The sequence below is a fragment of the Solanum pennellii genome, chromosome 9, assembly GCF_001406875.1.
Source record: "Solanum pennellii chromosome 9, SPENNV200".
In the NCBI taxonomy this organism is placed as follows: Eukaryota; Viridiplantae; Streptophyta; class Magnoliopsida; order Solanales; family Solanaceae; genus Solanum; species Solanum pennellii.
In genome coordinates, this window is record NC_028645.1 from 12,453,608 (window position 1) to 12,464,311 (window position 10,704).

Genomic DNA, 10,704 nt, shown 5'->3' on the forward strand with positions numbered 1-10,704 from the left:
ATATATGTATGTATGTATGTATATATATATATATATATATATATATATATATATATAAATTTTTTTCAGTTTATATTTTTAAAACCAGAAACCAAACCAAACAAAGCAATTTATTAATTTAAAACTAATCCGAAAAACAAAAAATTAATTTAATTTGATTATTCAATTTAATCCGAATTGTGCACACCCCTACAACTAGTACTAGTTGTAAGAGGGGATTACTTATTGACATATTACATATATTGGACTCTAAAGATTATTTCAAATTTTAACTTTGACATCCAACTTTCATAATGCACAAACAATCACTTTGACTATCCAACTTTTAATTAAATAAACACATGATTCCTACATGGCACAATACACGTAGGACACCACGTAGGACAAAAAAATGACATGTAGGACATGTGTATCTATTTATTCAACTTTATACAAGTTTATGTGTCTATTTGTGCACACTCAAAATTGAAGGACATAAATGTGATTCGAAGCCAAGTTAAAGAGTATATTTGTGTATTATGACTTATTTATATTGAGTCTCATGGGAATGGTAATATTTAACAATTGAGCCCTTCAGCCAAATTTATCCTAAATTCATTAATGCATTCATCTTCTCAAACTTTGGATCCATCACGTGCATAGCAAACATCTCTAATAGAAAATAGAAGACAATATATAAACATGAACATTAACTTGGTTTCAGCAGACAACTATGCACTCAAACTTTTAGTGTGTACAAGTAGACACTCAAACTTATAAAAAAACTAAACAAATAGACACACATGGCCTACATAGTATAATACATGTAGGACGCCACATAGGACATAAAATTGTCATGTAAAATGAATGTGTCTACAAGTTTAACTATTTACTTGTACACACTTAAAGTCAATGGTCATTTCTTTCAGCTGGCGCCAAGTTAAGGTTTATATTTATGTATTATGCCAAAATAGAACAAGGGAATCTTTTCCTTAAATTGATGTTAGATACATCCTCCGCTTGCTCTAGCGATTGATAAAACCTGGAAATAATAATCATTAATAATATAATATGCTTTTAAATAAGTTGAACCCAATAAAGGAAAGCTAGTGTTTCTATTTGTGTTGGGAAAGAGCGGACGAGCACAAAAATATCTATGGTAAAAGTAATGGAAATAAAATGGGAAAATAACGATACCAAGAATTTTACGTGAAAACCCTTCTGAATAAGGGAAAAAACCACGGGCCAAGAGGAGCAATTGATATTACTATAGTAAGGAATTTTACACTGTGTAGTCACGAATACAATACTCAAAGTGACTACTACACACTCAAAAAGAACAACACTCTTTTGGTTTCCGTCTTACTAAAATATCGCTCACACTCTATTTTTCTTCACAGACTATTTTCTTGTATAGTCTATGGAATACCTCACTTTGCTCTCAAAATAGTTTTTCTCTCTAACTTGGTGTATTCTACAAATGAGCAAGAATGCTCTATTGATAGAAGGATAAAACCATGCCTATGTCACTAATGACATATGTAAATATAGCAAAGTCAAGAATGGTTGCAAATCTTACCAATTTGCGAACTACCAAATCTTTTATTTTCAACTCCAATTACTATTCCTTTTTAACAATTGCTTGTACCAATTGAATAGCTAAAGTTGACTAAAAAATGGGATGGATTCAACAATTTGTAACCTACAAAAAGAACTAACTTATAACACAACAGAGGTCTGTTAAATGTGAATTGAGCAGGTCCTAAATTGCATCAGCTCCTTACCATATTAAGGCATTCAATATACAGAGACATCTGAACTTTGATTTACAGAAAAAAACTTCTTTGAGTTCCAAATGTAGTCGAGATGAACCAGGAATGTTACTCATCATTATTTCGAATTCTGCCAAACAATGCAATTTCCTCCTCAGCCATCTTTTTTGCAACCCTCATCTGCATCCTTCTGGTTTCTCTGGCAGCTGAATCAATTTGAACTTTCTCCATTACTGTACCAAAATCGGGAACTGTCCTGTTCAGCTTGTTGTACACTCGGACACTGAGGTCGTGGAATATTTGAAACAATCTCTTTGTCGAAGGAAAAAAGTGTCAATGTGTGACCTTATTGATCAAAATTAGAATGAAGAATGCTCATTCTAGGACATTGCACTATAAATAACCTGTGCAAAATAGAGATCAAGCTTTTCTAAAGGTACATCAAAACTTGCCTAGTTCTAATCTAAAACTAGGAGATCAAAGTCATACGAATCCACATATGACATAATGCACCAACAATTAGTAATATATGGACACTAACTTGTCAAAATACACACCACAAGATGACAAAAAGCCAAAAGTCAAATTCCGCAACCAACATACGAAAAATGAAACTTGTGTTTCACAAGATCACAAAAAGGCCAAAAGTCAAATTCAGCAACCAACATACGGTAAACAAGAACTTTTTTTTACGTTGGGATAGAGCACTTACAATGACATCCTTATTCCATTCAGCGATATATGGAGGGTCTATTGTGTATGAACCAAGAGGCTCGCAGTACCATTCACCACCATATGTTATTTGATCCATGGCTTGTTCAACACTTAGAACCTCCCATGGCCTCAATCCAGGAATAACCTTCTTTAGTTCTTTCCTGTTTCATGCAAATGACCAGCTCAGTTATCCGATTATGAATCAACCAATAAAACTTTTGTAAAAGGACTCAAGTAGTTGATACAACTGACGATCTTCCTTTTTAACGCAACTATTCTTTCGCCTTTAACTAAAGAAAATCATAAATTAAAATAGTGATATAAGGAAACTGATAGTGTTGTCAGAACAGATACAATAACAATTGGTTAATGCAAAGATCAAATGATCATTCATACTTCTTCACCAACTTAGTAATAACATATGCATCGGCCTGGTGTGATCGTTTTGTTAAAGGAATCTAAAACTGTTGTCTGTGAATGTCAAAATATGGATCATCCCACTGCAATACTTTCCATGAAATGAATACACATGATGTCACTGTAGACCAGAAACAGAAATATACATATCTAAATTCTAAAAGTGACTTACATTTTTATTTTTTGGTTGACGAGCAGAATATATACCACTCTTTCCATAAAGTAAACATCCTCAAAATTCTTTAGTTATAATTTGTAAGAATGCATATCCTACAGCATACTGCAAACAAGCATTGCATTTGATAATATTGACAAATGGAGATAAAAACAGGGTTGTGAAAGGTGAGCCCCTTATCGCCTTTGGCGAGAGGTGAGGCGAGAGGCAACGTGTCAAGGCTGAGGCGACAGAGGCGTCACCTTTTAAAAATAAAACAGGCCTGATTTACTAATTAAAAGGCAATATTAGGATTTATTTGGTGTTTTGGACAAACACAACTCTCTTCTCTCTTTGTTCTCTCCTTTTCGCTTCGCGACCTTCTTCTTCTTTCTTCTTCGGTTCTCTGCTTCGTGAATTCATCAACTATGTTTTTAGCACTTTCTTCTTCTTCTTTCATGCTCTATTTTGAAATTTCTTTCAGCACTCAGCAGTGTGCAGTCTTTGGTTTTTTAGAGTTCTAGTATTTCTTGTCAATTGCCTTATGAATTATTGAGTCATTCAAGTTCTTGACTTTGGTATCTACTATCTACTAGTAGTTTTTGAATTGAAATATTTGTTAATATGTTATTGCTATTGACATTTTGGATATTTATATATGCAATTAAAAATTTTAAGATCCTGGTATTAATTGGTGCCTCAATTCAAAAAGACGAGTGCCTCGTTGCTCGCCTTGCCACAAGGCGAGGCAGATTCTTGTCGCCTATCGCCGTCCAAAACACTGGATGAGCAATAAGTTTTTGAAATCAACAGTAGAACGAAAATGTTGCAAAATAAAATGATTCTACATACCTGAGATCTTTTGGGATATATTTGTTTGGCATGTGGTCAGCCTCCAAAATTGATGTCAGCTCTGAGCCACTAGCCCAACGAAACATGGTATGACTCGGAATCCTTACACCAGGCCAGACACCATCATTACCTTCTAGCACAGCCAAATCACGCCTTCTACTTTCATAAGCTTCTTCTTGCATCTGCTTATATGTCTTCGGCTCATGTCCTCTGAGAGGAACACAAGGAGGTATACCCTTTTGTAGTTTATAAAGGAGAGCAGTAGTAGCAGCAGCTAGTCTAACTGCACTTCATCCAAATAAATGCAAGGGATCAATCATATGAAAACATGGACCTCAATGTACATGGAATGAGAGAAACAAAACCAAATACGAGAACTACAGAATAAGCACAAAGTAACATAACATGCTGACAAACATCTGAAGACGAATACGTAAAAAATTTTAAAGCTTGCTAGGTGTAATTTATGTTTTAATGACTAAATTGATATGAGCATATGCTTCAAAATGACAGGGTTTCTAGAAAATCTCTCTTTTCTGATGAATTTATTGTTAAAAATTAGCTATATGCAGAGTAATCTTGATATGTTGTGAGCATTATTGCAAAGACAAACCTTCCCAAGTGGCAATTGCTTTTTCCCAAACCATATGCCATTCCGATGGGAGCCCATTCATCCATATCCTCACCCCAAATGAAGGTGTGCTTATCAATGATTCCAGCACCCAAGCAGTCTTAAGCTGTATTAATCCCATAGGTCCCCTCGAATGACCTAATCGATCCTTGTAGAACCACCCACCGCTCTTCATAATGACTGGAATTCAAGCATTATAACAACAGTCAGCAGTTGAAAAATAAGGATAAACAACAAAACCAACGAGTATGACAGTCTTGTTGTAACCAGCATAGCACCAGATTACCAAAGTGCAAGATATTTAGCTTCAAATTAAACATTAAGGTAAGTCATGATGAACTGATAAACAGAAAACTAAGAATATAACTAACACATAGCACCAGATCACTCTGAACTAACAGATAAGCCAGCTTATCATAATAATCTAATAGAATACACGCTAGTTGGAACTATAAACAAACATCTTGAGAGTAACAGATAAGCTACAAATCTTTTGAATGATATGTTCCATCATAGTGATTTTCCACTAGGTGCATGTCGAGAACTCCTAGGTTTTAGTTCGCTTCGCCAGCCAGTAGGAGTTTGTATCATTTTCTTTTCTTTTTTTTTTGAAAATGGTAATGGTGTATTCTTCAACATTAAAGAGATGCTGGTGACCTGTATCAATTTCTTTGCAATTATATTCACTCAGATCAAATGAGAGAATGTGTGTTTCATCACTCCAAGATCTTCTACTAGAGGGGATTTAGCAACTTTTGGTCTACCCCCTCTCAGATATGAGGGATTTCTGACTTCACAGTGCTACCATCAAAACCTATTTATTATAACAAGAATGCTTGATAAAATAACAAGTAAACACCTTGTTTTTGTCGTCAATTACAAATGAAATCAAGAATATTGTTTCTTTAGATGCCTACTGTCCAGAAGAAATCAAAGAAAGACAACATATACACTACTTAAAAGTTGCAAGTATCAAAAGAGCAGAATGTCCATCAAGATGACTAAATCAATCTATATGAAAAGCAGTACCAGCAGCTAATTCAAGATAAAAATCTCCAACCTATGAACCCTTACTAATTATCCCATTATTCATAATTTAAGGAGCCAGAATCCTCAGCAGTTCAAGGTGTACAAGACAAGTGAGCACAATATTTTGCCAGTAATTGGAAGAATAGCATAATCTTGACCATATTAAGTGTAGAATGAATGTAAGCAAACTTACAATCATGATATCGCTTTTCAAGCCTTTTGTATCCAATAGCTTGTGCAACATCAATGGGCCTTCAAGGTGGGGTACGGTTGCTGACGAAATCCCCAAAGCCCAAAAAAGAATTGCCTTGAAAAATCCCAAAATTTACCATCTGATTCCTTCTTTGTCTTTATCGCTTTTCTAGGCATTGGCCTCCCATCCAATCCAATGACATTTGGCACTGCCTTCACATAAATCAATCTCATTTGGGAAATTCTTGAAATAGAATGGACATAGACAGTTACCAAGGTATACCAAATAATCACACCCATGGTAATGTTAAAAATCTATTGTTGATGGAACTGTCTTTTTTATTTTTTTTTTAACAATTATGACTTAACAAAATAGATTTACTTTAAGCATATCATAGAAAAAGAACTTCAAAAAGTGCCATATGTTACCATTAGACACCAACAGAAGACTCTCAGTCTCTCACTTGTAAAGCTATATCACACCACAACTTGCCCAATGTAGTCCAACAAAGTAGGGAATGAGAAGGATAGAATGTACGTAGTAGACCTTAACACTACCTTAGAGGTAGAGAGTCTCGTTCCTGACCTTAACACTACCTTAGAGGTAGAGAGTCTCGTTCCTGACCTTAACACTACCTTAGAGGTAGAGAGTCTCTTTCCTCTAGACTCTCGGCTCAAGAAAAAAGTCTAAATCACAATAGTCAAATATAAATTATATCATGTCGCATTTCATGTGACTGTATCATATTGCCAAAGTAAATATCAAGATAGTTGCTTTTACTAATTTGAGAAACAAAACAATACATAAAACTTCAAACTCGAAATGTTAAATGAATTAAAAAATTTAGTGTGGTATAAAAATTTATTACTAATGAAATTTAAGTTTCAATTCCTACTTCACAATTTTCTTCTATTACTTACAAACAAGTTCCACAACTAACAATCCTAAGCTAATTCAGGTTCACTATATGAACAAATTAATTCTCAATACAATCCTAAGCTAATTCAGGTTCACTATGTGAACAAATTATCTCAATATCTAGATTGGACTTTTTTCATTCGATGCTTGATATTTGGATTCTCTAACACTACAAATTCTGCAAATTTTTCACGAACCTACAATGTAACAGCTAAAAAAAAACTCTTTTCTCTGCTACTTCGACAGTCATTGAGCTAAGAATAAATACAAACTACACAAAATGTAATTTTCCGAATACCTGCCACAGTTTCTTATCTTCCTTTCTATATGGAGTCGAATTCTCTTGAAGCTCAAGTTCATTGATTTTATCAGCAATTTCTTCAGCTTAAAGCAAGAACTGAAATAATGGGTTTTCCCGAAACTCAGCGAACCACTTCTCATTGTCCTCAATCTCTTCCTTAGTTGGGTTCTCCTTTTTCTCAATAAAGGGATCCTCATTCATAATCCGCTCAACTTCTGGAGAATGTATAAAGTCGGGTTGGGTCTCACACTCCCAATAGAACTGGTCCAACATTTTCCGGTAATGACCTGGTTTTTCAGGAGCTTATTTGGGTTTTCTTGAAAATGGATTTGAAATAGCTGCAAAAGGTGGAGAATGTTGATGGGTTTTTAGGGAATCAAAGTGGGATAGAAGATTAATTGGTTGAAATGGTGTTGAAGGTTTGTTGAACCAGTTATTGTTGAATGGATTGAAATTAAATGACGCCATGAATGAAAAATTGGAACTTGCTGTATTAATATGAAGTTTAGGGTTTATGGGGTTTGAGGTTTTAGATGGATATGGAGAAACAGAGTACTTGAAAACGATGAAGCTGCGCGGAGTGACTGAGAAGATGAGAAGACAAGGGAGATGTGGCCGGCAATGTATCTTTGCCTATTGAAAGTCCATTAGTTTGTAAAGCCCAATATTAAGTGATTCTTCTTTACAATTTATCAAAAAAAAAAAGGGAAGAACACCAAAAATCAAGTTAGTTTACAATAAACATGACTCTTAATTTGGTTTCAACGAACAAATACGCCCTTCAATTTTGAGTGTGCGCAAGTAGACACTTAAATTTGTATACAATCAAACAAGTAGACATATGTGTCCGATAAAGCATACATAGGATGCCAGGGCCCACATAGGACACAAAATTGTCATGTAGGATGAATGTGTCTATTTGTTTAATATTATACAAATTTAAGTATCTACATGTGCACACTCAAAGTTAGGTCACAGTTGTAAACTAGCGAGGCCAAGTTAAGGATCATATTTATGTATTATGCTTACATTAATATATCCTTTAATTTGGTTTTTTATTTTCTTCAACTTTCGGTATATACAAGTAGACACTTAAATTTGTATAAAATTGAACAAAATAAAAACACAAGTCCTACATGTGTTTGGTACTTTATGACTTTGATTGATGATTACTCAAGAATGATATGGATATTTTTTTTTCTAACACAAAATGAGGCATTCTCAATATTTGTTAAATGAAAGATGATGATTGAGAGATTGACCAAAAGAAAAGTTAAGGATATTTAAATTGACAATGAGTTGAAATTTTACAACCTAAATGACTTATATGTAACATAAAGGGAATAGTGAGACACCCACTTGTGTTAGAGCACCACAATAAAATAAAATAGTGAGAGAACAGAGTATGGTTCACAACTCCTTTTGAGGTTTGGTTCAGTTCACATGTTGATTATTCAAATGTAAGATTATTTGGTTGTCTTTGACTCTTTCTTATGATTATGTAATGGATGAGAATTAAAACTTGAGTCGAGGTCAAAGAAGTACATATTCCTAGGGTAGGCGATCGGAGCGAAAGGTTATAGGTTGTGATGCACATATCAAAAGATCCTGGGTTAGCTATTAGTGGGGATGTGACATGCAATGGATCTATCTCACTGGACAGGCAGAAAAAAAGGAAATAACAGAAACAGATCGTGATGTCATTGATCTCATAGAACTAGTAGTTGAATCTCCACTAGCTCAACCAAGTAGTTCAAACGTGGAGGTAGTGCAATACATTAATCAAGATGATAGTGTTATTGGAAAAACGCGGATAAACTCAAAAATAGACATGGTAAAAGTGATGGAAATAAATGGGAAAATAGCGACACCAAGAATTTTACGTGGAAACCCTTCTCAATAAGGGAAAAAACCACGGGCCAAGAGGAGCAACTGATATTACTATAGTAAGGAATTTTGCACAAGTGTAGTCACGAATAGGATACTCAAAGTGACTACTACACACTCAGAAGAAACAACACTCTTTTGTTTGGCATGATCCAAGTCTTTCATAGAAAAAGACTTAAATAACTCCTTTTTCAACTCGTCAATCTTGGAAGTATTCTTGCCCACAATCAACATATCATCTACATACCGCAAGAGGATGATAAAATCATTGTCAAATTTTTTTTGTAAAAATACACAATGATCTGAAGAAGTCTTCTTATAGCCTTGCTCCTCCATAACATATTCAAACCTCTTGTACCATTGCCTAGGAGCTTGTTTTAGGCCTTAAAGACTCTTTTTGAGTTTGCACACAAAATTTTCTTTACCTTCTTCTTTGAAGCCCTCAGGTTGTTCCATATAAATCTCTTCATCTAGGTCACCGTGAAAGAAATCCGTCTTCACATCCATTTGCTCAATCTCTAAATTAAGACTAGCAACCAAAACAAAGCTGTGCGAATCGAGGACATTTTCACAACAGGAGAAAATATTTCATCAAAGTCAATACCTTTTAATGACCAAATCCCTTTGAAAAAGTTCTTTTTACAACAATTACAATCTTACAAAAAAATCTAGAACTAAATAGACTGAATACAACAACTCTAACTTATTGTCTATGAAGTCTCTATTAATACAGATTGTAGATAGTCGGGACATGACCTCCTATAGCTCTTAGTCAATACATATGAATAGAAAGTAAAATACTAGAAGTACAAGCAAACATGAGTCTTCGAATAAAGAGAAATCATTACTTGATGAAATAAAGTTGTGATCCGACTGATTAAGATCCTAATAATAAGCATCAGAATCTACATCAGATGCAAAATGTAGGCAGAAGAGGCATGCAATCAATACTTTGAATTTGTATAAAGTATGTGAGATATGCATTAAATTTATAGAGCTAAACATAATGAATATGAGATGCTAGCTGAATATGAAACTGATACATATAATCTGATGTAATGATTAAGTAGTAAAACATGCAACTGATAAATATTGATTGAAATAGTTGAATAAAAGGTCATGCATTATCTAAGACTAAACTGTAAGACATACTATCAACTGACATATAGCCATGTGACTAAAGATGGAGTTGGATGTATTATCCTTATCGAAAAGGGCTCAATATACTTTGTCAGAGTTATAAAGGTGTATATGATTTGACGTAGTATACCACTAAACTGAAAGCATGCACACATTGAGGGCTACATAAACCTATGATTGTACATCGTTTGAGACTTGGGTAAACTAACTCTAGTCCAACTCAGTGCTAAGTACAACTTCTAGCTGAAGAATTCTTGGTAATGTTGTCCATACCTAACTGTCATATTACTAGTGAACTTTGCTTTTATAAGAAAATTGATCAACGATTATTGATGACATTATTTCGGGTGCCATACTAATTGAGAACTTACTTTTAAAAATTGTTCAAAAACATTGAAGACATATGTAAATGTCATCTATTTATTATTATGAGCCGAAGCTCCTGAATAATGATTTTGAAGTAATCAACACTTTATATAAAAGCATTTTATGCATATGAACCTAAAAAGTTGATTGTAAAACAAATCATGAAAATCTATGTATTATGAATGAGACATGCAATTTGAAAGACACAATTCCAATGACATGTAATTATATGTCCTTAGAGTTCAGGAATATACAAATACGTAAAAGTACTGACATTTATGGAAGAACAACTGGTAAAGAAAGGAACTAAAATATATTTAAATTCATATTGATCATACGAACCCTATGTTT

General features: G+C 34.0%; 1 pseudogene; it reads right to left on the reverse strand.

The window, feature by feature from the left end:
- Positions 1–1,733: 1,733 nt before the first annotated feature.
- On the reverse strand, positions 1,734–7,603 carry LOC107030585 (annotated as a pseudogene).
- Between the last annotated feature and the right edge of the window lie 3,101 nt (positions 7,604–10,704).